Raw genomic sequence first — 13,086 nt, forward strand, 5'->3', positions numbered from 1 at the left:
ATTCCCATGATCCTTCTCAGGATCGATCAATCTGTTTCTCATTGTCTTCGGAAAATGCTCCTTCCATAGAAAATTTGTTTATTTTTAATTTAACCAAACTATAAGTCAGCATTTGTTACATATTTATTAATCATTTGTCAATCGTAACACGCTCATACTTAAAAAATTAAGTGTTACTTTTATTCTTCACCCTCTCTCGGAGGACTTTTTATCAGTTGTCTTTGGTTTACAATAGTCTTTGCTCTGTGCAGCCCCTCGAGATCCTTTGTGAGTAAGGGCTATACAAATAAACATGACCTGGCCTGACTATTAATACTTGTGTGCCCTTTTTTTTCTCTTTTAAATAGAAAGCACATTTCATTCAGTGACTGAAACAGATCAGCCACGTTATTAATCATTTCCAGTCTCAATATTTCTTTTCTGTGTTAATACGTTGTTATTTTCAAACTTATTTAAAAATTTTGATTATTTGAAATGATTCGGATCACCTGCTCTTTTGTGTGCAATATTCTTTTGAAAATAATCTGTTATTGAATATAGGTAAAAACTAAGGAAATAATAGACTTGCGTACTAAGCCTCCCACGAATGTGCCACTGTCAAATAATGGTACTGCGAGAGATATTCAAGATATAAACTCTCTGTTGGCAGAATTATTCAGTTAAAAACACTTATTGAGGTTTGACCTCCCTCGTGAATGGAGCGAGCACGGCCCAGCTGCCATCTTCCCAGGTTGCCCGGGCCGTACTGACAACATTCGGTCAGTAGGCGTGGTTTATTGCTGTCACACATAAACAGGAAATGAAGTCACACATAAGCACGACTTCACATTAAAATAAAATAAAATTGAGAAACGTATTTACAAATAAAGGAATTAGACTGATCTTTGAAATGTGACTATATGTGTGTGTGTGTGTGTGTGTGTGTGTGTGTGTGTGTGAGATGATTGTTTTTATATTTAGGAATATAAAAACAGGTTAATTTCATAGCATAGAAGTCTGAGAAATACACAACCAAAATCAGTCAACTTTACGGGTACTGAGGTTGAACTGGTCCATTCATCGAACAAACGAGAAAATGGACACTAAAATTATGGACGTTCCCAGTCACCCTGCTCACAGGTACTCTGATTACCTGCCGTCAGGTCACCGTCTTTGCTTTATTAGGAGCAGGACTACACGTCTTAAAGAGTTTTTACCCTTCCGCTATTCACATGTTCAACAAGAAATTATTAGGTTACTATGTATTAGTATTATTTGCCAACGACGTTCCTCCGACCTATTCTACTCTAGTCTTGTTATTTACATATTCTTTCTTTTTAAACTATTCTGTATAATTACCTTGTATTATACACTACAATATCTGTATTACTCTATTTTTTTACATCTATCATATTATTTTTATTGGGTTCGGGTGTCAAATGATTTCTTGTATACATATCATCTTTATGGTTTATACTGGCTGAATACAAACACATTAAACATTAAACGTTTTTGTTTTTCACCTATTAACACCCTTAGTCATTGTCATACTCATTTAATATTGTCATCATTGTTATTTACTCTCCTGTGCTACTATAACCTGTTTATATCCTTCCTCTTCGTTCCACTTCCTGGTCTGGCCATCCTCTGTGATTCTGTTAATAAATTGATCATCTTCAAACTTGATATCAACTTTCTTACCTCCTATAACTTGTCTTTCTCTTTTCTGTCCTCCTTGTTCTGGCCATGGGTGGTCGCCATGTGGAGTCCAAATGAGACAGGAGGGGCCTCCCTTGAGGAACAGGGGGCACCATCCTCCTCCTCAGCCTCGAGGGGCCGCACCCCATCGTCATCTGGCTCTACCTCTGGGACTGCGCCTGCAATGCTTCATTCCCCCCTTTTTTAAATGTTTTCTTTAACTCTCGCTATTTCTCTCTTTTGCATTATTTTTGTTCGTGAATTTGATCCATGTTTTCATAAGTCAAGTCAAGTCATTTTTATTTGTATAGCCCTAAATCACGAAGAGTCTCAAAGGGCTTCACAGATTATTAAACTATATTACACAGACTATTTATCAGCCGACGAGAAGAGTAGGTTATTCATATGCTATGGAGTAGAAGTGAGTTTTAAGTTTAGATTTAAACATTTCCACTAAGGTTGCAGATCGGATCTCAGGGGGAAGAGCATTCCACAGCACCGGTGCCCGGATGGAGAACGCTCTCGAACCAGCAGAACACTTCTTTGCTCTTGGGATCACCAGAAGACCGGCACTCTCAGATCGTAGGCTTTGGACCGGGACATAGGGGCAAATCAGATGTGAAAGATAAGAGGGAGCAAGTCCATGTATGATATGTATAAATTTTAGTCTTCCCAATTTCATTGTAACAAATTTGTTTGCCAAATTTACTACACAAATCCCAGTTGAAATTAAATGAAATGATCTGCATTTATATAGCGTTTTTCAAATCAATGACTTCCCAAAGCGCTTTACAATGTGCTCCACATTTCCCAATAGCGGCCTTGCAGTCATGTAAGGCGCTAACCTGCTTATTGGGGGTGTTAGGGGTTCAGTGTCTTACCCAAGGACACTTCAACATGTACCACGGACGAGCCGGGATTCGAACTGGGATCCCTTGATCCAAAGACAAGCGCTCTACCTCCTGAGCTACTGCTGCCCCAGTTCTTACATTCTCTATCAAACTCATCCTCAATTTTATTAATCTAAATTTGACACAATTCAATGTAGAAAAGTAAAGTTATTTGTCCCAATCTATGGTATGACAGTTACTTTCACTTAATTTTCAACAAATTATCTTTTTTGATATTTAATTACCTTTCCACATTATATTACTCTCTCTCTCTCTTTCTTTCTTGTATGGTCCTTGTCTCTCTTTCTTAAATTTAATTGCATTTTTCCTTCAAACAAATTAAATCAACTACCTTAGCTCACCAGTTTAATGCAAAGATGACGTATAATCATCTCACTTAATTGTATTACTTATTTGTATTTCCATCAATACATTTCCATTCCATATTTTTTGAAAAGAAAGTATTTATTAACGATTTTTCAGTGTTTTTGTATAAAAATGCCTTTATCTCAAATTAATATATTCCAATTCACTCAATTAAATTTCCCTAGTCTTCCCAGTCCTTAATTTACCAATTTTGAACTGAAAACAGGAATATTTTATCTTTTTCAGTATTATTCTGGCATTATCTTGATTTAACGCATTCAAAATCACTCGCTCATATTTTTTCTAAATTTCTCACTCTTTAAATGATCGATTTTCAACTGAAAAAATTCGGCCCGCAAAAAAAAATCTCCGGGGCCATCTGTGGCCCGCGTTCCCTATTTTGTACACCATCCGTGTTGTACACCGCCCGTGTTGATCACCGATTCCTCAAAAAGTACATTTTTTTCAAATCCTCATGATATGTTCTATCAATTCCTTTTAAAACATCACTTTTTAAACCATCTCAGCTCTTTTGAAAGCGTACTTTTTGGCGTTTAAAGACACAATTTTCTGAGTTGTTTTTTTCTTTCTCTCTGACGAGTAAGACCAACAAACACATAACAAAAAAGACATACACAGGGCCGAGACAAACAAACTTCTAATTAATTTTAACAAAATTTGGTGATTTAGGTTTCTTTTGAATTTTTTTAAATTTGTGTTTGAATTGAAACATCTACACAAGCTTAAATTCCTCTCTGCTGAAGCCACGTGGTTTATTTTGATCATTTTTTTTCTTTCATTATTTAAACACAGAGGACTCCACCCTCCTACGTAGAATTTAACTAGTTTCTTTGAACTAGGGGAGTCTAGCCTCTCGCGGAATTCAACTGTTTGAAATGTGTATTTTGGACTAGTGAGTGGATCTTATCTACATATAAGTTGTTACGTACTTGTAAGACGTTTAATTTCCTCAACCCGGACACCCGATCCCGTTTAAACTACCAGCATAGTTTAAAAATTAAAGTACCTCTAATTGTACTTTCTTGGGTGAACAGATAATGTATTACCTATAGGATTTTCTTTGGGCCAACACCCTTTAGCGCGCTTCGTCTCACTCACTTCCGCCCTCTATTGTTACTTCTATTTTACTCTAAATGGCTTCTCTTAGTGTTATTCTACTCTTGTATCAATAAATGCACGATACCTGGATGCCAAGGCCATCCTGGATCGGTGAGAGGTGCAGTCTGGGCAAGCGGCCGGGGCCAGAGGAGGAGACCCGTCTCCTTTAACATGGAGTTGCTGCCGGCAGTTTTTTGGTGTCCCCAATTAAGCTGCGGTCGTCCATCCAGAAAGACCTCCCGGGTTTCGGCACCAATGAAATGTCGGGTCTAAAAGAGGGCAGACCATGGAATCCAGGCAAAGGCAAGAATTAAAGTTTTTGCTGCTACAGCAGGAAAAAAAATCCTTCAGAGGGTGCAACGTGGCACGTTTGGCTGTCCGGATCCTTCTAACTACTTGCGGTGCAGTAGCGCATTTATTGTAGAGTCACGCATGCGCAGATCATACAATGGAAAAGTACTGAAATGCGTGGATCTTCGGGTGGGACTATATATGTGTGTGTGTGTGTGAATGATTACTTGTGTATTCAAAAGAAAAACAAGTTAAACAAGTTAATTCATCAGGTTAATTTGTAACATAGGAGTCTGAGAAATACACAATAACTAAAAGTAGCTTACTTTACAGTATGCTTACTGATGGGTTTATCGCGTACATTGATGAAACTACTCTGACAATGTGTAAATCTCGGACTAGTATATAAAAGGTACAGTTTTCAGTCAAGATGACATACCAACAGACTCTGTTTTGGTTGCATAAAGCATCCTTTATTTGGGAGCCAATGAATAATGTATGTTCACTGTTGAGAAACTTTATGATAAAAGAAGTGATATATATTTTTTTGATATGGGCCAATGGCATTGGCATTATTTGTACTGTATTTAATACATTTTATCAAATCATCTAACATCACTCAAGGAAATAAGATGCGTTAAAAAAGTAGCATTTGTCTTAAGAGCGCGTTTGGCGGTTTTGCTGAATATTTTCTTGAAAAACATGGTATAGCTCTCTCTCAGAAAATAAATCTAAATATTTTGGCATTATCGCTCTTTGGATCAAAAAGGTTGCCGGCCCCTGCGTTAACTGCTTGGCTTTCCTCTGCTTCATCGATCAACATTGTTAACACGTTTAACTGACACCTCAATACTGAATTTAGACCTGTGTCATTTGTTTGCACACATTTATTAATGGTATCCCTTGTCTTCAGGCGTCTCCCGACACTTTTCGAGGGGTGACAAGGACGAAAACTATAATTTGTCTGACTGGCAAAGGAAGTGAGGTCTCTCGAGGGGGTGTGAGTGTGACAGTAAAGTGAATAGAGACATCAGCGAGCTGTTTTATTTTATTGTAGAGGAGATACCGCTTGTTATACTCCAAGCTGTCAAATTTATGACAAGAGTTTGTGTGCTTTATCTGTCCTCCTCTATTCTTCTCTTTGTCAGATCTGGTGCTCAAAAGGAGGTAAAAGGTAACTATTTTGACAATTAATTACTTGTTGACAACAAATGTTTTTTTTTTGGTCAAACATTTGACTGTTTAGTTTCAATAAAGCCTTTCTTTAGTTTGTGTTTGTTTTTTTTTCTCTGTGGATCACAATCGGTACTTTCAGAAGTCTTCTTAGTCCCTTTTTAAATATTATTCAATGACATTTTCAGGTGGGCAGCACGGCGGCGCAGTGGTTAGCGCTTGTACGGCACAGTTCATGTCATGGGAACCTGTCGTGGGTTCAAATCCAGCTCCAGACTTTCTGTGCGGAGTTTGTATGTTCTCCCCGTGCTTGCGTGGGTTTCCTCCGGGCACTCCGGTTTCCTCCCACATTCCAAAAAACATGCATTTCAGGTGAATTGGCCGGTCCTAATTGTCCCTAGGTGTGAATGAGCGAATGAGTTGTCTGTCCCCGTGTGCCCTGCGATTGGCTGGCAACCAGTTCAGGGTGTCCCCTGCCCACTGCCCGAAGATGGCTGGGATGGGCTCCAGCCCCCCCGCGACCCTAATGAGGATAAGCGGTACGGCTAATGAGATGAGATGAGACATTTTCAGGTCTTTGGATATATTTTCATTTTGGATTTAATGGCTCCCTTTGACAGTGGTCCACTTTGCTGCAAATATGTTACACTCTCCAGGTCACTATTGCTGAGCGGTAGTTTGAATTTTTAAGCTCTTTCTTTTTCCAATTCAATAAAATTTGACTTTCATGTTAAGTTTGAAGAGTGGACCCATATAGGAGGAAGCAGTATTTTCGACCCCTAGCTGACTGAAGACAAATATGGCGGTATGATACTCTCAGACTCCATCCAATAATTTTTCATATACAGCATACCCTGCAGCATATTTATTAATCCATCCAGCATTTTCCCATTAGCCGACTGACTCATTTTGAAAAACTGATACATTTTAGCAAACCTAGCTCGGAGATTGATAGACAGCTCCACATTACCCCACCCCTGAAACAAAGACGGGGGGGTCAAAACCGTATGTATAGAATATATCAAATGCACCAATAAGATTTATGGAGAGGTAGAAGTGAAATTCATCACCAGACAGGAAGTAGTCGGAATGACACAGACATTTGTGTGAGTGTTTGTGTGTAAAAGCCCGCATTTGTAATTAAAACAGTTTATATCAATCACGCAAATATTTACCTTTGCGCAGCTGCCACAAAGCTGTTATTATACTTGCATACGTGTGTATTGTGTGTCTTGGACGGAGTATAGCGTATTTTTGGGACACTGTTTCATTGTTTGTGTGTGTGTGTGTGTGTGTGTGTGTTTTAGGGGGCGGGACTGTCAGTCCATTTGAGACCACCTTGGTGAACATTTTTGTTCACCAAGGCGGTCTCAAATGCCTGTGGATTTATTCCACAGGCTGTCAGACAGGACGAAAGGAAGGCTGAGATCACTTGCGCTCGTTTCTTGGTTACATGCGAGGTAGGCAATGGGATAATCGGCGAGGGTGTTCGTGGGCTCAGAGATGGGTTGACAGAATGCAGAAATTGTGACGTCAGTAATTTTGACAGTTGCTCTGACAGACTCGCTACTTGGTGTTGGTTTTGTAGCAAGAGGTGTTGTTGCTGTTGCAAAAGACCTTGTTGCTGTTGGACTTGTCGTAGTAGTGTGGCGACGTCACTTGCGGATTCTTGTACGGCTCTCTCGGTCCATTGTAGCCGTTGTAGAGCGGAAGGGGGCTCAGAGTTGCTTGGTTCTTCCTTCGGAGAAACCTGCTCTGATCTCATGATGTGGTTCGATTGTTCTGTCAGACAGGACGAAAGGAAGACTGAGATCACTTGCGCTCGTTTCTTGGTTTTATTGAAAGGAAGGAAATGACAAGGTGCAATTCTTCGATCCGTTGGTTGGCGGATTGACGGAACTTGACAGGCAGGTGAAGGCTTGGCGGGAATGGTCGCGGACAGGCGTAATCGTAGTGTTGTTGGCCGGGGCTGGAGAAGAAGGGCGTTGTTGTGTTCGGAAGATAGATCAGGAGTCAGGCGGGCAGGGCAGGTCGTAGGTAAATTCGTAAACGGGTCGGCAACGAAAATCAGGTAGAAAAACAGGAGGCAGGCAAAGAGTCGGAGGTACGGGCTTTCTGAGCAGAGGGCAACAGATCGCATAGTACAATCGAACAAAGTGTTACCGGAAGCTGGGGATTTAAATGTACAGGGTGCGCCAATCAGCTGTTCTGGCTGTTGGCGCCAAATCCTGAACACATGTGTTCCCGATCCGGGTGATTGTGACACAGGCAGTGTTACCACTCTCTTTGTCACTTGACACAACCAGACAGAAAGTGCACACTAGCCCGTGGGGGGCAGGTTCACCCTTTCCAAAGACAAGACTTGTGCGTCTTTGGATGTGTTACGTCATTTTCATTGGTGGCCATTCTCTTAAGGGCGGGCCAATAGCCAAATTATAAAATCAGATATTTTTTTAAGTGAGATCAGGATCTCAATTTTATCACAGTTTACTTAAAGAGACATTTTGCATAATTAATCCCTCCTAAAGATAACAACTTCAACAAGAGCAAAAGCTCTTGCAGATGTTCTATCAAACTGTGGTGGTGAGCGCCCTCTTTTATGCGGCAGTGTGTTGGAGACGCAGCACTAAAAAGAAGGATACCTCTCGTCTGAATAAACTGGTAAGGAAAGCGAGCTCTGTTGAGCTCTGTTGTTATTCTACATGTTATATTGGGCATTTTTGTATTCTATATCTCTTATTTTATCTTTTTGATAACATGAGGATGCTGCTGAAAATGTGAATTTCCCTACAGGGATGAATAAAGTATCGATCTATCTACGTTTTTTTTACTTATGGCTGGAAAATATTACAATTTATTCCCACTGAGTCAAACAACAACCGGAGTACTGAAATGAAACTTGAATGGTGCATTACTTTGCGGTGGCCTTCTGTTCCCCAAACTGATACTGACGATATTGTTGCCATCTGTGCGCGTCCCAATCTCTTCTCTTCATTAATATTGAGCCCAACGCCAGCAGATGTTTCATCGCCATCACAGCATTACAAGTCAGATTAATAGGCAGATGTGTGCAACTCTCTCATTCTCTTTCTCTATGTGATTGTTATAATGAGAGGAAATGGTCTGATTACAACCTCCAATTGGGCCTATGGCCTGCTAATCCTTCACATTCACAAAGTTGAAAAGAAACACAAAACACAATTGATAGACATGCACATAAATTTGAGCTATTTACAATAGAATTGTCTTTATCGTCATTTATAACAACACAGTTAACATTTAGAACGAGACTAGATGTTGCACTCCAGGATAAACATGTAAAGGAAGAACATTGAAATAAGAAAATCATTTTCGGATAAATAGGCAAATATGTACAAGGGACTGGCCTTACCTGTAAATGCATCAGAGTAATACTGCAATGGAAAATAATACAATAAACATTAGCAGCACCACCTTTCCAAAATAAAAGTTGGGAAAAAATATGAATACTTTATTTTCTAGTCATTCGGAGATAGAGGAAAAATTTAAAATAGTGGATGTTTCCATTCCTGTGGGGGCACCGGCCAAGGCCTGTGAGGTGTACGCCAGAAATAAGAACTCCCTTTTAAAGCCCAAAGATTTAGGCACTCCTGTTTTTGGACATATTTGACAATTCTTTGCCATTCTTGTCTCGTTCTAAAGTTGTCTCATGTCTTGTTTTTAATGTACCGAACCCTTGCCTCCTCTGCCGACCACAAATTCTGCCTCCCGAACATTTTGACTTTTGCCAATGGGAGTATTCTGGATCACCGACACTGTGCCAGCCCCGGGATTTCGACAACTGCCTCAGGTGATAATTTATCTGTCCCATTTGTATACTTAACCTGGACCAAATAAACAACCCCTTGTTGCTTTCATTCTTGCTTCTGTTTTTTTGCTTACATGCCACTCCAAGGAGGCCGCTGACAAAATATAACATGGCTGTCATCAAAAAAATCTTTATTTCATATTATTTGAAATGTATTCAATTGGGATTCAATAATTGCAAACACTTCAAATTGGTCATTTAAGGTATTTCTTTATTTAATTTTGCAGAATTTAGAGAAGAATCAGCGTGAGAGAAACATGAAATGTTGTTACAAAGAATCACCCGTATATATTTCATAGTCTAGTCTTGTCTTATAATTGGAAATGAAATGATCTGCATTTATATAGCGCTTTTTAAGTCAATGAAGACTTCCTAAAGCGCTTTAAAATGTGCTTTACACTTACCCATTCACACACACTCACACACCAATAGCGGCCGTGCAGCCATCGCTTATTGGGGGCATTAGGGATTCATTGTCTTGCCCAAGGACACTTCGACATATAACACGGAGGAGCCGGGAATCGAACCTACCACTCTACCTCCTGAGCTAATGCAGGGCTAAGTGGGCCGGACTATTAAAATAATGCCATACATCCTACAAGTATAAAAAATATCATGTCTTTCATTTGTTTTGGGGTAATGAAGGACAAGAACATTAGGAAAATGATGACATTCTACAAAACATTCCACAAAACATTTAATTTCATGGACAAATCCCAATGATTCTACAAAGGCACACAACTTTAACAATAAATTGGTATCAAAATCGTAATGCACTTTAAGATTAAATGAGATTTATAAAGAAATGAATTTTTAAACCATTTTGCAGATGACACAGCGCTTGTGGCTGATTATGAGGAAACATTGAGAAGGTTGGAGTAATGGAGTTTGGAAGAGTGTGTGATAGGCAAAGTTATGTGTGAATGTTGGGAAGAATAAGGTGATGAAGTGTTCACGGGATGTAGTGGGCATGGCGTTAGAATTAAGGTTGCATGGACAGGTGCTGGAAGAAGTTGAAAGCTTTAGGTACTTTGGTTGTGATGTGGCTGCAGTTGGTGGAATGGAGTGCGAGGTATTGCACAGAGTGAATCAAGGAAGCAAGGTTTTGGGTGCTCTGAGGAGAATGATGAGCAACAAGAGTATGAGTGTGGATGTTAAAAGGGGACTGTATGTGAGTGTGGTTGTGCCGACTGTGTTGTATGGTGCAGCCTGAACACAGATTTGAGAAGGAAATTAAATATTATTAAGATGAAGTGTTTGAGGAGTATGTTGGGAGTGACAAGATTGGATAGATTGAGAAATGAAATTGTGAGAGACAGAACTGGAGTAGTAGTGGAACTGAGCAAGCGTGTGGATAAGAGAGTACTCGGTTGGTTTGGGCACTCGGAGAAGATGGATGAGGAGCGAATGTTGAAGAGGATCTACTGAGCAGAAGGAAATGGAAGGAGACTAAGAGGAAGGCCGTGATCGACGTGGATGGATGGTGTTATGAATGCACTGCAGGAAATATGTCTAAATCTAGTGGAAGCAGTAGCTCAGGAGGTAGAGCGATCAGTTTAGGATTAAGGGATCCCAGTTCGAATCCCGGCTTGTCCGTGTTACATGCCGAAGTGTCCTTGGGTAAGACACTGAACCCCCAATACCCCCAATAAGGAGGTTAGCACCTTACATGGCTGCACAGATCACGGCCGCTATTGGGAAATGTGAAGCACAATGTAAAGCGCTTTGGGAAGTCATTGACTTGAAAAGCGCTATATAAATGCAGATCATTTCATTTTCATTTCATTGTTGGTGATAGGAATGAGTGTAGAGATGTTGTAAAAGGATAGCGGGCGGTTTGGACGCGTTCTAAGGGATGGGCAGGGCACCTGTATGATGCGGGAGGGGTAAACCAGTGAAAGCTGTCGGGCCCTGCTGTTGAATAGAAAAGTGTGTTGTGTCACCGTGACCTGAGTGACATGGCCGCGTTCTTGTGTCCCGTTTCATCTGGAGGGACGAAAGCATGGCCAACTTTGGTGCCAAGGTGCCTAACTTGTTTGGGTGTTTGGGCATTGAGGTTGGCCATGGTCCAAAAATTGTTGTTTGTGTTTTTTGCTATTTTTTCCCTTTTTTATTTTCTTTGTTATTGTATGCGTTTGTTGTGCTTTCGGTCAACCCTCTTGAGGGATATGAGCAAGGTAGATAGATAGATAGATAGATAGATAGATAGATAGATAGATAGATAGATAGATAGATAGATAGATAGATAGATAGATAGATAGATAGATAGATAGATAGATAGATAGATAGATAGATAGATAGACATACAAGTTTAGCTGCCTTCAACATGCATCGTTTAACAAAGTCACCGTCGGAATACGGCTTTGATGATAATGCTATTACGCTGGCTTTTACTGCTGCTTCACTGACTTCTCAGCTCTGCTTGAAAGTTGACTGCTGTTTCCTCAGACCCGCCAGCAATTCGTAGACCTTGTCTCTTTTCAGTTGTCCTTGTAAGCCGTCATATTTTTCGCTGTGATGAATCTCGTAATTGTGTCGAATATTTTATTCCTTCAGACCGAAAGTTGTTAAAAACAAGGCAAGCACAAAAGTTTCCCAAGCATCTCTAAAAAAATATGACGTGGTACATTTTTCATTGAAAATTATATACTCCTTATCTACTTTTCTCCATTTGGATAAAAACATTTTGACTAATGAGGGTGTTGGAAGAGACCAGGGACCACTGTTGAAAAAAAAGACACTGTTTTCTTCTACACTGATCAAAACAGCACCACACTGTCCCCTATTGGACAATCCGTGAAATTCAACTCATTAGAAGTATGAATTCCATGTCCTTTGTGCATTTTTTCCAATTAAAATTATTCTGCGGGCCTGATCAAACCCCCGGTTCCGACCATCGGGCCGTATGTTTGACACCCCCGTTTTAGAGTATATTGTTTTAATGTTTACTTTTTTGTACAAAAAACACAGGTTACTTATGCAAGCTTTAAACATACTTATTTAAACCTTAAACATACAAAATATAGCATTGAAGCAACTTACTAACAAATTCAACTTATGAATGGTCGTCTTGAACCTCTCGTTCGTAAGTAGGGCAGCGATTGTATCAAGAAAATACTGTATATCAACAGCACTCCTGCATTATATGCTCTTCCCCAAGATTGTCACCAGCTTGAACAAGCACACTAGACTATGGATAATAAAACAATTTTTCAGAAATAATCGGCTGCTGATGTTATTGCACTGTTTTCTATTGCACTATTGTTCCGATTCACTTACAACTTAGACCAGTATCCAAGCACTAACCTGTAAATCCTGAAATTCCGCGTTCAATCTAGTTGTGAAGAATGTTCACTTACGTTATCCATGAAAATGTAGACCTGGCGTCTCCAACGTGGTGCCTGCGGGGCACCAAAGGTGCACCCCTAAGACAGTTCTGGTGCTCACGGACTTGTTCTGAAATTAGCTCACCAGTGCTGCGTCATTGTGATTTATTAGTAATAATATTTTTTTGTTGGTTGAGTTTATCCATTTTACCTCTATAATAATTAACCTAATAACGTAGTACCAACATAGTAATAACAAAAAATTTAAATACATTTGAGTTCATGAGCCTCATGGACACAAAAAATAACCATCTATTAAAGTTGGGTTCAAATGTGCTTCAATGTGAACTAAAACAGAACAATTCCTGTCTTCCACTCAAAAAAGATGATTAATTTT

The sequence above is a fragment of the Urocampus carinirostris genome, chromosome 11 (genome assembly GCF_059441175.1).
Source record: "Urocampus carinirostris isolate Australia breed hairy pipefish chromosome 11, RoL_Ucar_1.0, whole genome shotgun sequence".
NCBI classification, from domain to species: domain Eukaryota; kingdom Metazoa; phylum Chordata; class Actinopteri; order Syngnathiformes; family Syngnathidae; genus Urocampus; species Urocampus carinirostris.